Source organism: Triticum urartu, chromosome 4A (genome assembly GCF_056163025.1).
Source record: "Triticum urartu cultivar PI428250 chromosome 4A, HENAU_Tu73, whole genome shotgun sequence".
In the NCBI taxonomy this organism is placed as follows: Eukaryota; Viridiplantae; Streptophyta; class Magnoliopsida; order Poales; family Poaceae; genus Triticum; species Triticum urartu.
The window spans coordinates 446192878-446214803 of record NC_141876.1 but is presented as its reverse complement, the minus strand read 5'-3'; positions in this window follow the sequence as shown (position 1 = coordinate 446214803).

Genomic DNA, 21926 nt, shown 5'->3' with positions numbered 1-21926 from the left:
TGACATATCTTCTCAAAAAGATCAATGTGCAAATGAATTAATTGCTACTGAGACAACAACAAAATTCTGGAACATCAAAAGCTATAATTAACTACAACAACGCTACAAGTTCTTACTAATGTACAATAAATAACAAATTGAACATTTTATGAGGAACGTAAATATAACTGCAATAGCATAGCGACAGTGTTTGGATGACAGAAAATTGATACTAACAGGTGTGTACATGCACAAATTTAGTAACATAGAACTAATAGCACTAAGGTCGTCCATTATGTATGCCAAAACTAGGGTAAAGACAACTGTTGCTACATCTCGCACCGGTGCCCTACACTAGCGAGCCAATGCAGCGGAATAAAATCAGGGACCCGGACTCCGGAGCATGTAGTTGCTCAGATGCCCAGTTCCTTCGTGCCATAAATATTTAGTATTTTACTGCTTGGCTGCTCAGATGTGTGGACCAAAGTTGGCTGCACAAACTGCTGAAGTGGTGCCAAATAATTTTCTAATGGCACCGCTGATGAGATGGCAACAATTTAAGATACTAGGTACAAACTGTGACATTGTCTTAGGATGCGTTTGGTTGAAGGTGTGGTATGAATGGGTTGGGACCATGTTAGTGTCTGAATCATGTCTAACAAATGTAACAACGATAGAGGGTCTAACATTCTCTGCACATGCCAAAAACTTCCCCCACTGTCCATAGATTCAAACGCAACTAGCTTCACGCATGGAGATTCATGGTGACAATGAGCAGATAGATCTTCATCCATCCCGCTCCATTCGTTGCCGCTGATGGTCCTAGGGAGCTACAATAGGAAGAAATGACTCAAATCGACCATCGGGTAAAAATCCTTCATTCCAAGGCATAGCCCGAGAGAGAGAAGAGAGGCATACCAAGGTGGTGAAGGAGTCGTCGCCAGAGGAGCAACCGCTCGAGAGGTCTTTGAAGAAGACCATGGTGACCTCAGTGGTAGGATGCGAGACAGCGAGAGCAAGGAAACGGCTATAGCTTAGGAAGGAAGGAAGGAAGGAGGAAACAGGGGAAATGTGACATGTGATCGGTGTTGGTGACAAAACCGGTGAATCTCGGGTAGGGAGTCCCGAACTGTGTGTCTAGGATCGATGGTAACAGGAGACGGGGGACACGATGTTTACCCAGGTTCGGGCCCTCTTTATGGAGGTAATACCCTACGTCCTGCTTGATTGATCTTGATGAATATGAATGTTACAAGAGTTGATCTACCGCGAGATCGAAATGGCTAAACCCTAGAAGTCTAACCTCTATGACTATGGTAATGAGTATATGCTTTCCGGACTAACCCCTCTGGTTTATATAGACACCGGGGGGATCTAGGGTTACATAGAGTCGGTTACATAGGAAGGAATGTTCATAGTCGGCCGCCAAGCTTTCCTTCCACGCCATGGAGAGTCCCATCTGGACACAGGTACAGTCTTCGGCCTTCATGTCTTCTCAGCCCATCAGTCCGGCCCATGGATAACAGGTTGGACGCCCGAGGAGCCCTTAGTCCGGGACTCCCTCAGTAGCCCCTAAACCTGGCTTCAATGACGAGGAGTCCGGCGCGCAGATTGTCTTCAGCATTGCAAGGCGGGTTCCCTTCTATCTGAGCTTCAAGATAGTCTTTGGATGCGATGATAGTATCCGGACCTGTCACATACACCATACACAACCGCAGAGAGAATATATTCTTACACGAGTTCCATCCGCTGACAACTTTTTTGTAGCACGATATTACGTCTGACCGGCCATAATTCCAAACCACTTTCATGTTTCAATGCCCCACGTCCCGAGACGCGGTTGCCATTGGCACGTCTTGTCAAAGCAGAGATCGTGTCCCCCTATCGCGGGATTCTCATCAATACGGGCATGGGTAACCCAACCATGCCGTTTATACGGACCTTGGGAATAGGCGAATCTTAAGGCGAGTGAGGAGGCGTTTAATATTCATTGCCTTTATAAGGGGATAAGGATTCGCTCTTCCTCTCTCACGCCCTCTATCCGCCTCCGCCTTTCCAATCTCGAGCTCCAGCGCCCAAGTTCTCATCTCCTTTCCACTCAAGCCACCATGTCCAGTTCCGGAGGTCAGGGCAAGTGGATGGTCTCCTCTGTCAAGGAGGAGAACATTACGGAGCTTCGGGCGGCCAGATACTTGGCGAAGGAGATCACTCACCGCCTGCCGACCGAGGGACAAGTCGTCCCCACGCCGAAGCCCACTGAGAGGGTAGTGTTCTTCCCCCATTTCTTCTGCGGGCTAGGGTTTCCACTCCATCCTTTCGTCCGTGGGCCGATGCATTATTACGGGATAGATTTCCATGATCTATCCCCGAATTCCTTCCTCAACATCTCAGCGTTTATCGTCGTGTGTGAGGCCTTCCTCCGCATCCAACCCCACTTCGGGTTGTGGCTCAAAGTCTTTAATGTGAAGCCGAAGGTGGTGGATGGCCAGCATGCGGAGTGCGGAGGAGCCATGGTGAGCAAGCTGTCCAACGTCTCCTGGCCCAAAGGTACTTTTGTGGACACAGTAAAGGAGTGGCAGAAGCACTGGTTCTACATCACAAAACCTCGCGGCGCCGCTTGGGACGCAGCTGCCGAATTCTGCTCTGGTGCTCCCATGCGACTCACCTCCTAGGTTGAGAAGAGTCCGGACTGGGGTTCCCCTGACGAGGTGATAGCGCTACAGACGCGCATTCAAAGCATGGTAACCAAGAACATCAAGCTTGTGGATGTGATCTAGGTCATGCTAGTTCGCCAGATCCTTCCGTGCTAGCACCGAAGCCATCCTCTGTGGGAGTTCAACCCGAAGAACCACCAGACCCTGGTGAGGCTCTTCGAGACTACTCACGAAGGTGCACGGAAGTTGCTCTTTAAGGGCAACGAGAAACCACCGGCCACAGATTCATATCGTGGGCACAACGCTAAACACCTCACTAGCGAGGTATGTCTCTTTTGATGCATTCTCCACTTGTTTGTTTCAAGGATGATGATAGGAAATAAGTAACGTACCAGAGTGTACGGTTGCTAGGAAATAAGTAATATAAAGGAAAACAGAGGGAGAACAGAGATAGGATCGGGAGCGCCTGAACTTGGGTCATGAACTGTTTCCATTATAGTTGGGTTAACGGTCCAAGCATATTGGTACAAAATAATGCAATAAGCAACCGGCTATTTGACATGCGATACCCAAAGGCGGGCTGCACGTGGGTCCTAGAAATTGTTAGCCTCTAGGGCTTCCCATGTACGCTTGTGCCCGTGTTAATCCGGTGTGTTTGTCCTTTGATGGGATCGTTAATCAGGGCATCGAAGGAGGCCCCCATAGGAGAAACCTGAAACAAGGGGAAAGGAGATAGTAAAGTTATATGTGTGTCCAGGATCGGTCTAGCCGAACCGTGGATCCCGGGATAGCTTGTGCCTCCGTCGATGCCCATGAGTGCGTAGTTATGGACGTGTGGTATGAATGCCACTACCTCACCGGGATTGGGGCGGAGGCCGAATTGCTAATTGAGCTCTTGACGAGCTATGCTGTCCTGTTGTAGCATAGTCTGGACCCTCTTAATGATGTCCAGGGGCTCGGCAGCCAGACTATGATGCTTCTTTAGAAGGCTGCTTTGTACCTCTACTGCTAGGGCGACGGTGTGCTCCTTTGTCCGGAGGGAGCGTTCTGCGTTTCCTTGACTGTTATGACGCCGCGCGGACCGGGCATTTTCAGCTTGAGATAAGCATAGTGTGGCATCACGTTGAATCTAGAAAACGCGGTTCGTCTGAGCAGTGCGTGGTAGCCGCTGTGGAAGGGGACGATATCGAAGATTAACTCCTCGCTTTGGAAGTTGTCTGGAGAACCGAAGACCACCTCCAGCGTGATTGAGCCCGTCCAGCGGGCCTCAACGCCTGGTATGACTCCTTTAAAGATAGTCTTTGTGGGTTTGATTTGTGAGGGATTAATGCCCATCTTCCGCACTGTATCCTGATAAAGTAGGTTGAGATTGCTACCACCGTCCATTAGGACTCGTGTTAGGTGAAATCCGTCGATGATTGGGTCGAGGAACAGTGCGGCTGAACCGCCATGCCGGATACTAGTTGGGTGATCTCGATGATCGAAGGTGATCGGGAATGACGACCACGGATTAACTTTTGGGGTGACTGGTTCTACCAAGTAGACGTCCCTAAGTGCTCGCTTGCGCTCCCTTTTGGGGATGTGTGTAGCGTATATCATGTTCACCGTTTTGACTTGAGGGAGAAATTTCTTCTGCCCACCAGTGTTCGGCTGCCGGGGCCCTTCATCCTTGTCCTCACTTTGTGACCCCTTTTCTTTTTTTCGACATTTAACTTGCCATCCTGTTTGAAAACCCAATAGTCTTTGTTGGTGTGATTGGCTTGTTTATCTAGGGTACCATGTATCTGGCACGGACGATCGAGTATGCGATCCAGGTTGGATGGTACCTCACTATTCCTTTTGTAGGGCTTCTTTCGCTGGCCGGACTTGGAGCCGCTGAATCCGGCATTAATGGTGGTGTCATCTGTGTTGTCGCCATTGCTTCGGCGTTTGTGTCTGTTGCGCCGGAGCTTGCCGGAGCTGTTCTTGGCCTCGAAGGGGCCTGTCTCGCTGGCTGTGTTTTTGGTACGAGCCACCCAGCTGTCCTCACCCGCGCAAAAGCGGGTCACGAGTGCCACAAGGGCTTCCATGGACTTCGGCTTTTCTTGGCCGAGGTGGCATGCTAGCCATTCGTCACGGATGATGTGTTTAAAGGCCACTAGGGCTTCGGCATCCAGACAGTCAACGATCTGGTTCTTTTTGGTTAGGAACCTAGTCTAGAATTTTCTGGTTGATTCTCCAGGTTGTTGAACTATGTGTCTTAAGTCATCGGCATCGGGTGGCCGGACATATGTAGCTTGGAAGTTGTCAAGGAAGGCCTCTTCCAAGTCCTCCCAGCTGCCGATGGAATTCTCGGGCAGGCTATTCAACCAGTGTCTAGCTGGCCCTTTGAGTTTCAGTGGGAGGTATTTTATGGCGTGGAGGTCGTCTCCACGGGCCATGTGGATGTGGAGAATAAAGTCCTCAATCCATATTGCGGGATCGGTTGTTCCGTCGTATGATTCAATATTGACGGGCTTGAACCCCTCATGGAATTCGTCATCCAGCACCTCATCTGTGAAGCAGAGAGGGTGTGTGGCGCCTCTATATCGGGTCGCATCACGACGCACCTCCGATGGAGTCCGTCTGTGGCTATCGGCCCAGGTGTGACTAGGTTTCTCACTTCCGAATAGGTAGCCGTCATCCCGAGTCGGGAAACATCCTCGCGATCCGTAGATTGATCTGGTGCATTCTGCTCTACTGTCCAGCTCCAGCCGAAGGTCGTATGTATGGTCCCGAGATGTTCTGTCCCTGTTTTTGCGAGGTGGTGGGGCAGGCTGTTGTTCAGCCTGAGTTGCCGCTTTATCCCGACCGCGGGGTGGTTGGTCCGCCGCACTATCCCGACCGCATGGTCGGTCCGCATTGCGTGAGGGAGGTATGGGTTCTGGTGCCTCCTCGTCGAACTAAGGTAGCAGTCTGCACTTTGCGTAACTCTTGGCTGGGCGCTTGAGGCCGTATTCTTCGGCTGCCAGGACATCAGTCCACCTATCAATGAGCAGGTCTTGATCAGCTTGGAGTTGCTGCTGTTTCTTCTTTAGGCTTCTTGCAGTGGCTATTAGCTGACGCTTGAAGCGCTCCTGCTCGAGGGGTGCCTCAGGCACGATGAAGTCCTCATTGACGAGACTCTCATCATCTTCGGAGACTGTACGATGACTATCATTATTTGGGTCATTGGGCATGGCCTGTTTATCAGGGTTATCCTGCCCGTTGCCTTCTTCCTCCTTTTCGGATGCGGCCCCGACAGATTCTTCATTATTTTCGGCATCGTCCGGAGTACTATTTTCTTCGGTGCCAGTTGTGCCATTGCTTGAGAGATGGGGCTTAGAGCGGCGTTTAGGGCGCCGGTGCTTGGACTGTGTCTCTGAAGGTTTATTCGCAACTGGATATCCTTTGTCATCGTCGCTAGCTTTTTTAGGTGTGTCAACCATGTACACATCATACAAAGAGGCGGCTGTCCAACGTCCAGTAAATGGCGGGTTATGGCCTTTCTCCTGGTCGGCATCGTCGTCCATGTCGTCGATGTCTTCGGAGCTGTAATCGAGCACGTCAGTTAAGTCATCGACAGTGGCTATGAAGTGGGTGGCGGGTGGGAAGCAAAATTTCCCATCATCAGCCTCTGGCTCGAACCGAACATAGTTCCGCTGTGAGTCCTTCTCCAAGGACAAGTTCTTCAAAGAGTTTAGCACATCACCCAAAGGTGAGTGCTAGAAGATGTCTGCGGTGCTAAATTCGAAAATCCATAACCGATCCAGCTCGGTGTCCGCAGGCGTACCCGGTCCGGGACTTATAGCCAAAGACGAATCTGGAGTTCCATTGACGCAAATATTGTGGGGTGTCGAGTCCATGTGCGGTCCAACGTCGTGGACTCTGTGGCCTCGGATGGCATTATCTGCTCCGGTTCTAAGGCCGTTGCAGCAACAGGGACCATCTCCTGGATGTGATCCGATGACAGATTTAAGTCATGTTCATTGGGGCGAGCGGGAGCGGTCGTTGCGGTCTCAAATCCATTGAAGATCAAGTCTCCACGGATATCTACGACATAGTTCAAGCTTCCAAATATGACCTGGTGGCCAGGGGCGTAGCTATCGATCTGCTCCAGATGGCCACGCGAGTTGGCGCGCAGTACAAAGCCGACAAACACGAAAATCTATCCGGGGAGGAAGGTTTCTCCATGGACAGCGTCGGTATAGACGATTGAAGGGGCCATCGAACCTTTCATCGACAGCACAGTGGAACTCTCAATGAAAGCACCAGTGTCGGTGTCAAAACCGGTGGATCTCGGGTAGGGGGTCCCGAACTGTCCGTCTAGGATCGATGGTAACAGTAGACGGGGGACACGATGTTTACCCAGGTTCGGGCCCTCTCTATGGAGGTAATACCCTACGTCCTTCTTGATTGATCTTGATGAATATGAGTGTTACAAGAGTTGATCTACCACAAGATCGTAATGGCTAAACCCTAGAAGTCTAACATGTATGACTATGGTAATGAGTATATCCTTTCCGGACTAACCCCTCCGGTTTATATAGACACCGGGGGGATGTAGGGTTACATAGAGTTAGTTACATAAGAAGGAATCTTCATAGTCGGTCGCCAAGCTTGCCTTCCATGCCCAGGAGAGTCCCATCCAGACACAGGTATAGTCTTCGGCCTTCATGACTTCTCAACCCATCAGTCCGGCCCATGGATAACAGGCCGGACACCCGATGACCCCTTAGTCCAGGACTCCCTCACTCGGGGAGAAAAAGGGGGTGGGGAAGGGGGAGGGGCGGGGGTAGATATTTTGGTGGTAGGCCAAAATTTTGGAAATGTGGAGGGAAACTTTGGTCGTGGTGCCGCCGAACCATTCACTTTGAATGATTGTGTGCATCGCAAATGATTCTTCTACTTTACACGCATGGGATGAGTTTGATAATTCAAATTTTGGTGGAAATTTCCCCAGGTACGTCATTGCATAATTTAACATTGCTTGCTAATTTGGGCACACAAAACAGCGTACAGCAGACAGACGACAGTTACTGAATCAAGCAATTATAGTAATTAAATAGAACCAATTGACCTAAACATTGCTCTAACAAAAGACCAGCATTAAAAACAAACCCTAAGTACGCATAATTTTAACAAATCCGCCACCGTGCTGGCCTATGCATCGCCGGTGTGAGATGAGACGTCGATGACTTGTCCTGGCGACATGCCGCCATTGGTGAACTCCGCGTTCCCCCTACTGAAGTCGATTGCATCCTCATCCTCGTCCTTGTCCTCGTCCTCGGTGCCGCCCTCAAGGTTGTAGTAGTAGTAGTAGTAGTGGCTGCGCCAGAGCTCGCGTTGGTACTCCATTGCCGATTCCTCGACAGACAGACTCTTCTCTACCTCGACTTGGCCACGCGCAACTCCTCCTCCCGACGCTCCTCGATCTCCACCACCTCCTGCATCTCTAGCTCCCGCTCGGCGACCTCATGAGAAAGCAGGTGCTCCATGGCCACCGCTGCCTTTTCAGACGTGGGTTGCATGCTGGAGTCCGAGGTGGCCTGGAATATCTTGGCATGTGCATCCTCGATCTTGGTTTGGATGGCCTCGACTCGGGCCAGGGTGACATCCGTGACACGGATGGAAGCTCGAGCACTCTCGGTGTTTGCAGCCATCATCGCAGCAGCAGCAGCTACAGCAGTCTCGGCTCCTGCATTTGCCCTATCGGCTGCCGCAGACGCCCTCTCGGCGGAAGTGGCCGCGCTCTATGCGGATGCGACAGCACTCTCAGCGTAGGAAGCTGTGCTCTCGGTGCAGGTGGCGGCGCTCGGGGGGGGGGGCGGCCATCGTACGGGCCTTCACAAAGTGTTTCCACGGCATCATCTGTGCAAGAAGGGGGTGCGGGATTGGGGATCGGGATTCGTGGATTCGGGGGTTGCCGGCACTGGAGCAGACGAGCCGGCGAAGCATAAGAAGGGAGACTTAAATAGACCCAGATATTTTCATCGCAAATGATTCCTAGAAAACAAGTGTGTGTGATGTTGTAGATATTTTTTATTAGCTGTGAAAGACGAATTTAGAGTAAAGTGGCAACTGATGGTGTTTTAAATGTACAAGAAATTTTGTAGTACTAATACAACTGTCATGTCAAATTTTGGAAAATTTCAGGGGTCATTTGACCTTTTAAGACATTTAAGTGATTTTCTAGCCATTTAATGACCGTAATTGAAATTTGAACTACATGTACATGCAACAGTTAACCATAACGGTTTGAAAACTCATATTTTTGTGTACTTGTGTGCAATTTAATACCATGTGCAGTAAATTGGAAGGAATTTTCAAACATATTGTTCTAACGGCTATGACACAATTAAGCATGGAGTCACATGGCATTTTAATTCCAAAAAATAAAAAAATCAGAAACACATGAAACCTTGGTTGATCTAATGTCATGCCACCAAGATGATATGGTAAAAAATTTGGCATGTTTGAAGAAAGTTTGGACACACACCCCGCACAAACCGGAGCAACTCACTAGAAGGCTCGTGGTTCCAAGAGGGAACACTGCATGTTTGATGATGAACGGTAGATAGCTTCCTCTTACGGCCTTCAATTTTTTCTATGTTTAACGTGCACTAGTACAACTATAATGTGACATTTTGGAAAATTCTATGGGTCATTTGACCTTTTGAAGACATTTAAGTGATTTTCAAGCCATTTAATGACCGTACTTCAAATTTGAACTACATCTACATGCAATAGCTAACCATAATGGTTTGAAAAATCATATTTGTGTACTTGTGTGCGAGTTAATTTCATGTGCAGTAAATTAGAAGGAATTTTCAAACATATTTGTCTCACGACATGGACACATGCATATGTATGCATGGATTGATGTGGCATTTTAATTCCAAAAAATTAAAAATATATCAGAAACACATGAAACCTTTATTGATGTAATGTCATGCCACCAAGATGATGTGGTAAAAAATTTGGCATGTTTGACGAAATTTTGGACACACACAACCCTCATAAACCGGAGCAACTCATTAGAAGGCTCGTGGTTCCAAGAGGGAACAATACATGTTTGATGACGAACGGGAGATAGCTTCCCCTTACGGCCTTCAATTTTTTTTCTATGTTTTACGTGCACTAGTACAACTGTAATGTGAAATTTTCGAAAATTCTAGGGGTCATTTGACCTTTTAAAGACATTTATTTGATTTTCTGGCCATTTAATGACCGTAATTCAAATTTGAACTACATCTACATGCAACAGCTAACCATAATGGTTAGAAAAATCATATTTGTGTACTTGTGTGCGAGTTAATTTCATGTGCAGTAAATTAGAAGGAATTTTCAAACATATTTGTCACACGACATGGACACATGCATATGTATGCATGGATTGATGTGGCATTTTAATTCGAAAAAATTTAAAAAATATCAGAAACACATGAAACCTTGATTGATGTAATGTCATGCCACCAAGATGATGTGGTAAAAAATTTGGCATGTTTGATGAAAGTTTGGACACACAAAACCCTCACAAACCGGAGCAACTCACTAAAAGGCTCGTGGTTCCAAGAGGGAACAATACATGTTTGATGACGAACGGGACATAGCTTCCTCTTACAGCCATCAATTTTTTTCTATGTTTTACGTGCACTAGTAAAACTATAATGTGAAATTTTGGAAAATTCTAGCGGTCATTTGACCTTTTAAAGACATTTAAGTGATTTTCTAGTCATTTAATGACCGTAATTCAAATTTGAACTACATCTACATGAAACGTCTAGCCTTAATGGTTTAAAAATCATATTTCTGTACTTGTGTGTGAGTTAATTCCATGTGCAGTAAATTAGAAGGAATTTTCAAACATATCTGTCTCACGACATGGACACATGCATATGTATGCATGGAGTGACATGGCATTTTAATTCCAAAAAATTAAAAAAATATCAAAAACACATGAAAACTTGGTTGATGCAATGTCGTGCCACCAAGATGATGTGGTAAAAAATTGGCATGTTTGACCAATGTTTGGACACACACCCCTCACAAACCGGAGCAACTCACTAGAAGGCTCGTGGTTCTGAGAGGGAACATTGCATGTTTGATGATGAATGGGAGATAGCTTCCTCTTACGGCCTTCAATTGTTTCATTCGTCTAACATGCACTAATACAACTGTAATTTAAAATTCTGGAAAATTCTAGGGGTCATTTGACCTTTTAAAGACATTTAAATGATTTTCTACCCATTTAATGACCATAATTCAAATTTGAACTACATCTACATGCAACGCCTAACCATAACGGTTTGAAAAATCATATTTGTGTACTTGTGTGCGAGCTAATTCCATGTGCAGTAAATTAGAAGGAATTTTCAAACATAATTGTCTCACGACATGGACACATGCATACGTATGCATGGAGTGCCATGGCATTTTAATTCCAACAAATTAAAAAATGATCAAAAAACATGAAACCTTGCTTGATGTAATGTCATGCCACCGAGATGATGTGGCAAAAAAATTGGCATGTGTGTCAAAAGTTTGGACACAGACCCCTCACAAACCGGAGCAACTCACTAGAAGGCTCGTGGTTCCGAGAGGGAATAATGCATGTTTGATGACGAACAGGAGATAGCTTCCTCTTACGGCCTTCAAAATTTATTCTGCGTTTAACATGCACTACTACAACTATACTGTGAAATTTTGGAAAATTCAAGGGGTCATTTGACCTTTTGAAGACATTTAAGTGATTTTCTAGCCATTTAATGACCGTAATTCAAATTTGAACTACATCTACATGCAACGCCTAACCATAATTGTTTGAAAAATCATATTTGTGTACTTGTGTGTGACTTAATTCCATGTGCAGTAAATTAGAAGGAACTTTCAAACAAATTTGTCTCACGACATGGACACATGCATACGTATGCATGGAGTGCCATGGCATTTTCATTCCAACAAATTAAAAAATGATCAAAAAACATGAAACTTTGCTTGATGTAATGTCATGCCGCCAAGATGATGTGGCAAAAAATTGGCATGTGTGACAAAAGTTTGGACACACACCCCTCACAAACAGGAGCAACTCACTAGAAGGCCCGTGGTTCTGAGAGGGAACAATGCATGTTTGATGACGAACAGGAGATAGCTTCCTCTTACGGCCTTCAAAATTTATTCTACGTTTAACATGCACTACTACAACTATACTGTGAAAATTTGGAAAATTCTGGCAGTCATTTGACCTTTTAAATACATTTAAGTGATTTTCTAGCCATTTAATGACCGTAATTCAAATTTGAACTACATCTACATGCAATGCCTAACCATAACGGTTTGAAAAATTATATTTGTGTGCTTATCTGCGAGTTAATTCCATGTGCAGTAAATTAGAAGGAATTTTCAAACATATTGGTCTCATGGCGTGGGCACATGCATGGAGTGCCATGGCATTTTAATTCCAAAAAATAAAAAAAAATGATCAGAAAAACATGAAACCTTGCTTGATTTAATGTCATGCCACCAAGATGATGTGGTAAGAAAATTGGCCTGTTTGATGAAAGTTTGGACACACACCCCTCACAAATCGGAGCAACTCACTAGAAAGTTCATGGTTCCGAGAGGGAACAATGCATGTTTGATGACGAACGGGAGATAGCTTCTTCTTACGGCCTTGAATTTTTTCTACGTTTAACGTGCACTAATACAACAGTCATGTGAAAATTTGGAAAATTTCAGGGGTTATTTGACCTTTTGAACACATTTAAGTGATTTTCTAGGCATTTAATGACCGTAATTCAAATTTGCACTACATCTACATGCAACGCCTAACCATAACGGTTTGAAAAATCATATTTTTGTGTACTTGTGTGCGGGTTAAAAAATCATCAGATGATGTAAATATCTGGTGTTCAAAAAAGAAAATGTAAAGATCTTGCAAGACACAACCGGCCCCCACATGATTGGCACTCTCTCGCGTGGCTCGATGTTTGGTAGGTGAGTGGTGGGGATCATTAATCAAACATGGTTCTGTATTACTATTATGTTCACACACAGATTTTGCTGCGGGAATCGTATGTAATTCAAACTACAGTACTCGTAAATTTCGGCTACCGGCGTGTGTACTATCCCCGTCGATCTAGATTCTGGCCGCCAATAAATACTACCTTGCTCACGTCGCCCCACCTGCATTCTCATCTACATCCACCCCTCGCTCGCTCTCTCTCTCTCTCAAATCTCTGCCATGGCGCCGCCGGTCTACCCACACGCCGACGAGGAGTCGCTGCCCCCCAAGGACGCTCACTCGAATAGCAGCGATGAGGATCCTTATGCGCCGCCACACGAGGTTGCGCCGGACCCCCCAACTTTGGATTGGTTTTGGGGCCAATACAATCTTTGTCTATGGAAGTCGCTGCCGCCGGTTGAGAAAGCCAGGCAAGTGGTGTTCAAGAAGGAGATGGCAGAGGAGGAAGCCAGGTACCAGGCGGCCTGTGAATCCCATGATGCCACCTCGAAAAAGGAGGTGGCGGAGCTTTGGGGGCGGGCGCATCGTCGTGCCGAGGAGGTGTACAAAGATGGGTACTTCGCGAGGAAGGTCATAGGTGTTGGGCCCCTCATCAGTGCGTGGAGGTGGGCCGATAAGCTCCAGCGTGCCACCGATGAGGAGCTGTGGTGGGCGCCCAATGAAGCGGCAAGATCGTTCGTGTGCGTCCGCCAGCAAGAGGCAGATCGGTACGTCAAGCAGTACGAGGCGGAGGAGGCGGAGTACTGCCTCCGCACTGGGAAGACGCCGCGCACCAAGGATCTGCTAGCGAGAGGCTGCCGGAATACTGGCCCCATGAGGGATTATTTGTTTTAGTATTATTCGTTTTCAATTTTATGCATTGTACCTAGTAGTTAAGTATCATCACGTATATGTGATGAGTTTATATATATATATATATATTCTATGATTGTCGGTGTACTAAAGTAAGGGTACCCTTAGTACCCCGAACTTGTGCACGGGCAGTCGCAGCGTCCCGTGGCAAGGCCCGCCAGGTCACCGCCAAGATCCTCCGTGGTCCTTTTGAAGACCATTCAAGAACAAAGTACTTAAGACAAGACCCCGGCAAGAGGAGCTTGCCGGGAAGAAGGCAAGGCCCCGGCAAGAGGAGCTTGCCGGGAAGGCCATCAGAAGCGTCCCAAGGCCCCGGCAAGAGGCGCTTGCCGGGAAGGCCATCCAAGGCATTCCAAGGAACTTGCCCCGGCGCGCTACGCGCCCCGATAAGGCCCGGTGAGCGACAAGCTCCCGGAAGCGACAAGTTGACGGCCGCGGCAAGGCGCTTGCCGCGGCAAGCTCCCACTCCACGCCCGCGCTCCAGCACATCCACCCACATGTCGCTCCGGGGCCCCTCCCAAGCGCACGTGGCAGGAGGCTGTGCAGCTAGGGGCGTGCGGTGGCACGTAGGAGCTGACAAGACAACCACCGTGGCAAGACGGTGGCGTCCCTAGCGGTCCCTTTCGGTGCTGTCTAGGCGACACAGACGGGCATTTAATGCCCTTGTCCCCTGCCGTCAGGGTTAGGTATGATAACACTGTAGCAGCTAGCTGTGCCTACTACAGCACCTAGCTGGGCCTACCCACGGCACCCTTTCCACTTTTGCCCTTGGCCCCCGTTGCTCTATGTCGGTAACCCCTTGAGTATAAAAGGAGGCCCGTGTGCAACGTAGAAGGGGCCGACCACCTCGAGAGCTCTCACGAGGTTCAGCAATTCCACACACTCACGCTCGCTCCGGAGCTAGAAATCAATACCAATCCACAAAGCAGGAGTAGGGTTTTACGCATCCTTGCGGCCCGAACCTGGGTAAATCGCTTGTGTGCTTCACCTCGATTTACCCCTCGCACGACCAACCGCCCGCTTGCTTCGCCTCGATCTGCTCTTTGCGCAACCTCCGCCCCCCACCGAACCAAAAGGGACCCGGTTCGCCGGTCCCATAGGTGCCCGTGGTTCAGAAACCCCGGCATCTCTGGCGCGCCACGTAGGGGGCGTCGACGTTGTGCGAATCAGATCCGGCGTTCTTGCGAGCTAGATCTTCATCTTCTTCATCAACATGCCACCGAAGAAGAAAGTTTCGGAGGCAGCTGCTCCGTCCGCGCCGAGCCACCCACCGCCGGAGCAAACGGACGGTGGGGCAGGCGCCGACGGAAGGGCATGCATCGACAAGGGAACTCTTGGTGCTACCAGGTCCCAGGGCAAGGCTGCGCTGCCCATCGGCGGCGTGGTCGGCTCCCACAACGACCGGGCGCACTCCAAGACCTCGGCGTCCGTGCATGCACCGCGCCCATCTCAGGAGGCGCGGGACCGGCAGCGTCATGGTACTCACGGTACCATGCGCTCGCGGGATAAAGATCGAGCTGGTGGATCCCGGAGCGCCTAGGACCACCATGCGCTTCAACAAGCCGGCGCGAGCGAGACACGGTCGCCTGGACGGGATACCGCTCCTTCTAACGTGGTTAGGAGTCCGAGCGTATCCCGCTCCTCGCACCGTTCGCTACCGCCGCCCGCCACCGCAGCGGAAGCTCTGGCACGAGCTTAGCTGCTCCTAGACTACCCTCCAGCGGCGGACAAGATCGACGACTGGAGGGCCACTATCCAGAGTCTCGTCGGCTTCGCCAACGGCGACACTCCTCAGCAGCCGAGCATGTTGCAGCCGCAGCGAGTCAGCCAGGCGCAAACCGGTGGAGACAAGACTGGTGGGGGTGCAACTACTATGCACTCCCCACCCCGAAGGCCAAGATCGCCGACCCGCCGGATCCGCCACGACAGCGACTCCACCACGTCATCGGATCCGCGAGCTCGTCGCGACCAACGACAAGTTCTTCAAGAACGGCAGCGGGAAGATGCTCGTACACGCATCGAGCGCCGGAGAGAAGCGCGACGTCAGTCAGACCAGCGCGCTGGGCCCTCTGTCGACATGCATGCACCAGGGGAACCAGGCGACCTGCCGTACCCGGTAGGTTGCCCTGCATTCACTCGTGAGCTGCGGCAAGTCTAGTGGCCCAGTACGAAGAACTTCAAGCCCGTCGTACCAGAGAAGTACGACGGCAAGTTGCATCCGTCGGAGTTCCTCAGCATCTACACCATTGCGGTGCGGGCTGCTGGGGGGCGAGACGACAAGATCCTTGCCAACTACTTCCCGCTGGGCTGGTACTCAAGCCCAACGTCAGGTCCTAGCTCATGCACTTGCCGGACAACTCCATATCCTCTTGGGCTGAGCTGTGCCATCAGTTTGTTGGCGCCTTCACAGGCGGCCACAAACCTCATGGCCAAGAGAGCGATCTTCATCTGCTCGTCCAGAAGGAAGGAGAGCCCCTGCGCCAGTACATCCAGAGGTTCAGCCGTGTACACCACAACATCCCAAATATCCACCCCGCCGCGGTAATTAGCGCGTTCCATCAGAACGTGCGTAACCGCAGGATGCGGGAGGAGCTGGCGATGTGCAAGATTCGGGACGTCAGCGAGCTTTATGCCCTGGCCGACAAATGTGCACGCGCTGAGGAGGGGAGGAAATTCCCCGGAGAAAGCACTGGAGCAGGAGGATCAGACAATGAGGATGCCGCCCCGGCAAAGAGAAGCCGACGGCGCAACAATAGGAAGAAGCAGAACAACGAGGTGCTGGTCGTTGAGCAGTCCGGCAATGAAGGTGACGCCACGAAGGCTACAGTTGGTAGCTCCGGCAAGGAAGTTGCCGCGTGCACCAACTGTCAGGCCGTGGCGGTCGCCGACAAGCGGGACGGCTCCGGCAAGAGATACTGTAAGATTCACCGCACCAAGGGCCATGACCTCCAGAACTGCAAGAAGGTCGAGCAGCTCGCCCAGCAACAGAGGGCTGAGTATGAGCGACGCGACAAAGAGAGAGCCCAAGGGGGTGCCGAGAAACCTGGCCAGAAGCGCACCGGCCAGGAAGGACGCCGTGGCAAGGCCAAGCAGCGGCAGGGAGACAGACCTCCCCGCGGTCACGACAACGACGACGACGACGGCGAGGATGAAGACATGGATGACGTTGAGACTAGTGAATAGGAGTTTCAGAAAGCCACAGAGGTCTTGTGCGTTGACGGGGGCGCTTCCCTGCATACCTCGCACCGCCAACTCAAACAGTGGGTGCGGGAAGTCAATGCAGCGGAGCCGCCCATCGAATCGCGCAAGCTTCTGAAGTGGTCCAGCACGCCTATCATCTTTGACATTGAGGACCACCCTGATCGCACAACCATGGTCGGGTGTCTGCCGATGTTGGTTTCACCAACCATCCGCAACCTCAAGGTCACCAAGATGCTAGTCGACGGCGGGCCCGGCTTAAACCTGATCTCCTCCGCTGTGCTCCGAAAACTCCAGATCCCTGACGGCGAGCTCGAAGAGACCGGCACATTCCAAGGAATCAACCCGGGAAGGAGCAAGCCGAAGGCGAAGGTCACGCTGCCGGTAACATTCGGCAGCGAGTTAAACTTCAGGACTGAGAAGGTCACGTTCGACGTTGCCGATATCCCGTTGCCTTACAATGGGATACTTGGCCGTCCAGCGCTTGCCAAGTTCATGGCGGCCTCTCACTACGCGTATAACGTGCTGAAGATGCCAGGCCCGATAAGCGTCATTTCTGTCCCTGGCGACAAGAAGGACGCTCTTATCTGTGCCGACAAGATCTACCGGGAAGCAGCAGCCACGACAGACCGCGATCCACTTGCCGCTGAAGCTCCCGGGACCAAGAAGACCAAGTCCGGCAAGAGTTCTGGTGCCTACTCCGGCACGCGCACCTCTTCGGAGTGCTGCGCTACCGTCGAGGACGCGCCATCGAGCTCCACCGGCAAGAAGACCGAGCCCGGCAAAAGCTCTAGTGCCCACTCCGGCAAGCGTGCCTCTTCGGAGCGCTGCAGTGCCGTCGAGGACGCACCATCGAGCTCCGCCGGCGAGCACAAGAAGACGATGGCGGCTCCGCCAGAGACGAAGGAGGTGTCCGCCAAGGAGGATGGCGCTGGTGGTACCTTCACCATCAGTGCCATGCTTGACCCTAAATAGGAAAGCGCGCTCGTTGCTTTCCTGCGGGCGAACGTCGACGTGTTTGCATGGCAACCGTCCGACATCCCCGGTGTTCCCAGGAAAGTGATTGAGCACCACCTTGCCGTCTGTCCTCATGCGCGGCGCGTCAAGCAGAAAGTCCGGAAGCAGGCGGTGGAGCGCCAAGAATTCATCGCGGAGGAAATCAAGAAACTGGAAGCAACAGGCCTCGTCAGAGGAGTGCTCCATCCCACGTGGTTGGCCAATCCTATAGTCGTGCGCAAGGCAAACGGGAAATGGAGGCTTTGCATCGATTTCACCGATGTTAACAAAGCTTGTCCCAAAGACCCATTTCCTTTGCCGCGCATTGACCAGATTGTTGACTCCACAGCTGGGTGTGATTTGCTTTCATTTCTTGATGCATACTCCGGGTATCATCAGATCTTCATGGCAGAGGAGGATGAAGAGAAAACCGCATTTATTACTCCATGTGGCACGTACTGCTTTGTACGAATGCCTTTCGGATTAAAAAATGCCGGTTCAACATTTCAAGAGTAGTCCATATCGCTCTTGAGACACAAATGCACAGAAATGTGGAAGCCTACATGGATGATATAGTGGTCAAGAGCAAAAACAGAGCAACCCTGATCCAAGACTTGGACGAGACTTTTGCAAATCTGCGCAAGATCAGCCTCAAGCTCAACCCAGAGAAGTGCGTGTTCGGAGTTCCCTCCGGCAAGCTTCTCGGATTCTTCGTGTCTCAGCGGGGGATTGAAGCCAACCCCGACAAGATCAGGGCCATTGAGCAGATTGAAGCCCCGAAGCACGTCAAAGATGTCCAGAAACTTGCCGGTTGCGTGGCTGCTCTCAGCAGGTTTATCTCTCGATCTGCTGAGCGCACCTTGCCGTTTTTAAAACTACTGAAAAAGGCAGGTCCAATGAAATGGACTCCGGACGCGGAGGCTGCGCTGCAAGACCTGAAGAGATACCTGTCCTCCCCTCCAATACTGGTCGCGCCTAAGCCACAAGAGAAGTTGCTGCTGTACATAGCGGCAACCAATCAAGTGGTTAGTGCTGCGTTAGTGGCAGAGAGGGAGGCGGATGATGAGCCAGCAACCGCGGCAAGCGCATCCAGCGACAAGCAGGGGGCTTCCCCGACAAGCTCTGGACCCAATAAAGATGAACCCGCGCTGATACACGAGGAGATGCGGAAGAAAACGGTGCAGCGCCCAGTTTACTTTGTCAGTTCCCTCTTGCAGGGGGCTAGGTCAAGGTACTCTGGTGTGCAGAAACTGCTTTTCGGCCTTCTCATGGCCTCGAGAAAGCTGCGCCATTACTTCCAAGCGCATGAGACCACAGTGATCACTCGCTTTCCGCTGAAGAGGATACTGCAGAATCCTGAAGCGACAGGCAGGATTGTTGAGTGGGCACTAGAACTGTCAAGCTTTGGTCTCAAGTTTGAAAGCACTTCAACTATCCAGAGCAGAGCATTGGCAGAATTCATAGCGGAATGGACGCCAACTCCGGATGAAGAAATTCCAGAGACGAGCATCCCCGACAAAGAAGCGAGCAAAGAGTGGCTGATGTACTTTGACGGTGCTTTCTCGCTGCAAGGCGCCGGCGCTGGTGTGCTGCTTATCGCGCCCACCGGAGAGCACCTCAAGTACATAGTCCAGATGCACTTTCCCAAGGAGCAAGCAACAAACAATACTGCAGAGTATGAGGGATTGCTTGCCGGTCTCCGGATCGCAGCAGACCTTGGGATCAAGAAGCTCGTTGTCAAGGGTGACTCACAGCTTGTCGTCCGCCAAGTAAACAAGAATTATCAGAGTCCGTTGATGGAAGCTTACGTCGACGAAGTGAGAAAGCTAGAAGAGCGCTTTGACGGCCTACAAATGGAGCATGTTCTGAGATCTCAGAACACCATTGCAGATGGCCTGTCAAAGTGCGCCGCACTTAAGTTACCTGTGGAACCAGGGACCTTTGTGCTCAAGCTGACTCAACCGTCCGTAACACCATCAACTGGACAAAGCAAGAAGAGGAAGTTGATTCCTGGTGACTACCTGCCGGCAGAGCTTCCCGAAGCAGCCGCCAAGAAGGTCCCCAAGATCAACACCGAAGGCGCTGAGGAGCAAGATGGTCCGGCGAACCCCAGGGTTCGTTCCGTTGAAGCAGAAGCTCCCGGCAAGCTTGTCGCGGGATATCACGCTCCGGCAGAGACACAGCTTCTCACCGTCGAAGCAGATATTCCCGCAGCAACCTCCAAGATCAATGCCAAGAGCGCCGGTGAGCCAGATGCTCTGGCGAGCCCTAGGGTTTGTTCCGTTGAAGCTGAAGCTCCCGGCAAGCTTGTCGCAGAACGTCAAGCTCCGGCAGAGAGACAGCTTCTCGCCGTAGAAGCGGACGTTCCCGCAGCAGCAGAGTTGCCTTTAGTCCTTGTTGTCGAGCCACAGGCTCCAACATGGGCGCAGCAGATTGTCCGTTTCCTTCAGACGGGAGAACTTCCTGAAGAGCAAGAAGAAGCCGAAAGAGTAGCCCGGCAGTCAAGTATGTACCAGTTCGTCGACAAGACGCTGTACAGAAGAAGACTCAACGGTGTGAAATTGAGGTGCATTCCCCGGGAACACGGATAGAAGCTGTTGGCAGAGATACACGGAGGCATATGTGGTAACCACATTGGCGCAAGAGCACTCATCGGCAAAGCATTCCGGCAAGGTTTCTTCTGGCCAACAGCCCTCCAGGATGCAACTGCACAAGTAACCAAGTGTGAAGCATGCCAGTTCCATTCCAAGCAGATACACCAGCCAGCTCAAGCTCTCCAGACGATCCCTTTATCCTGGCCATTTTCGGTCTGGGGGCTCGACATCCTCGGCCCATTCCCCCGAGCTGTCGGGGGCTTTGAGTACTTGTACGTCGCAATCGACAAGTTCACAAAGTGGCTGGAGGTGGAGCCAGTGAGGAAGGTGACCGCACAGTCAGCCGTCAAGTTCTTCAGGTCAATTGTTTGCCGCTTCGGGATCCCTAACCGGATAATCACCGACAACGGCACACAGTTCACGAGCCGCGCCTTCATGCAATACATCCAAGATCTTGGCGCCAAAGTCTGCTTCGCCTCTGTTGCTCACCCAAGGAGCAACGGTCAAGCAAAGAGGGCAAACGCCGAGGTGCTGCGCGGGCTCAAGACCAGAACTTTCGACAGGCTGCACAAGTGTGGAAGAAACTGGATCGAGGAGCTACCGGTGGTTCTTTGGTCGATCAGAACGACGCCAAATCGAGCCACTGGACAGACACCCTTTGCTCTAGTCTATGGAGCAGAGGCAGTTACCCCCACGGAACTCGTATACGGGTCACCTCGAGTGCTCGCTTATGATGAGCTTGAGCAAGAGCGGCTGCGGCAAGAGGACGCGCTGCTCCTTGAGGAAGATCGTCTCCAGGCTGCCGTGCGAGCTGCTCGCTACCAGCAAGCTCTGCGCTGCTACCACAGCCGCAGAGTCAATGCCAGGAGTCTCGAGGAAGGCGACCTTGTTCTTCGGCGCGCTCAGTCCGCCAAGAATTCCAACAAGTTGACGCCGAAGTGGGAAGGCCCTTACCGGGTGAGACGAGTCACCAGGCCTGGCGCTGTCCGCCTGGAGACCGAAGACGGTATTCCAGTGAGCAACTCCTGGAACATCGAGCATCTTCGCAAGTTTTACTCGTAAGGCGCGGTTGTCAGACCCCGTCCGGCAACCACCTCTCTGTGCAAGTCTTGCCGCTGCTGCATGTAATCCTTTGTACAGAGCCGGGCGCAGACCCTGGCGCAGGAACAGATATCCTCACGGAACTCGAATACGGGTCACCTTGAGTGCTCGCTCATGATGAACTTGAGCGAGAGCGGCTGCAGCAAGATGACGCACTGCTCCTTGAGGAAGATCGTCTTCAGGCCGTTGTGCGAGCCGTCACTCCCAGCCCGTGCCGGAAGCTTCGAGGAAGGCGACCTTGTTCTTCGGCGCGTTCAGTCGGCCAAGATCCAAACAAGTCGACGCCGAAGTGGGAAGGCCCTTACCGGGTGAAACGAGTCACAAGGCCTGGCGCTGTCCGCCTTGGGACCGAAGATGGCTTTCAAGTGAGCAACTCCTGGAACATCGAGCATCTTCGTAAGTTTTACCCGTAAGGCGCGGTTGTCGGACCCCGTCCGGCAACCACCTTTCTGTACGAGTCTTGCCGATGTTGCATGTAAACCTCTGTACAGAGCCAGGCGCAGAACCTGAGCACCAGAAAATGAAGCGCTG